This window comes from Wasmannia auropunctata, unplaced genomic scaffold (genome assembly GCF_000956235.1).
Source record: "Wasmannia auropunctata unplaced genomic scaffold, wasmannia.A_1.0 LD335888.1, whole genome shotgun sequence".
Taxonomy (NCBI): domain Eukaryota; kingdom Metazoa; phylum Arthropoda; class Insecta; order Hymenoptera; family Formicidae; genus Wasmannia; species Wasmannia auropunctata.
In genome coordinates this window covers 1,028,265-1,029,196 of record NW_012027002.1, presented here as the reverse complement: position 1 = coordinate 1,029,196, position 932 = coordinate 1,028,265, and positions in this window count along the sequence as shown.

The following is a 932-nucleotide window of genomic DNA, read 5'->3' as shown; positions in this document are numbered from 1 at the left end:
GTGTCGCGTTGGAAACTTGGTGTCGTGAAAATCGTTACATTCCGACGGAATGCAAATCGTTAAGGCAATTCGGGTCGAGTACCATGATTACTTAGGTGAAACTGCAAGCGCCGAGTAAAATGCGACTGTATTACTGCCGTCAGTAAGTAGAATGGTGGGACTATACTACGCATACGCTCGCACGCGAATACCTTAGACCCGCTCTTTCATTTCTTGATAGTAACGTGTATATACGACTTACAAAGCGAACTATAATACTCCCCCCCGCTCCGGAGCTTATCCTCCGGCGCGACTCTCCGAAACTTCATCGCTCCGCGATATTCATAACCACCTTTTGTCGCGCACCGTCCATTGTCCATCGCTCTTTGCTCTTGTCACTCCGCGCTGTTCGCCAACGCGGATCACCTTCGCGACAAACAAACAGCCTTCATCGGGGCTACTTTTATTAAACCCCCGCGTCACGTGCCGCAACTCTAAATCTATACGGGAGAGAGTGCGCGACATTACCGCGAGAAAATGTCACATATAACGCCGGCAGACGTACGATGTATTTCCCATGTGGGATACGAGGAAAATATTGACTCTGGAACTTTTCTTACGCCTTGGAGAGAGAGAGAGGGGGAGAGGGGAGAGAGAGAGAGAGAGAGAGAGAGAGAGGAGATATGTGGAGAGAAAGACGGTCGAAGAGGAGAGGCGGAGAATTCGCTGGTGCTTGGAATCCCGTAATTTCTGCGACAAAGCGAGCTGTCCATCTAGCCGGCGCTAGGTGGCACGTCTCTACGCCGTCGTCAGGACGGAGGGTTATTAGATCGTCGTGATGAACGAGCCGTGCTGCGTGCACCTTGCGACGAAGAGGAGCAACAATGTTGCAAATATCTACAGGAGAGGCCGTGATATATATTATGCAAGTATGTATATACATATGTATAACA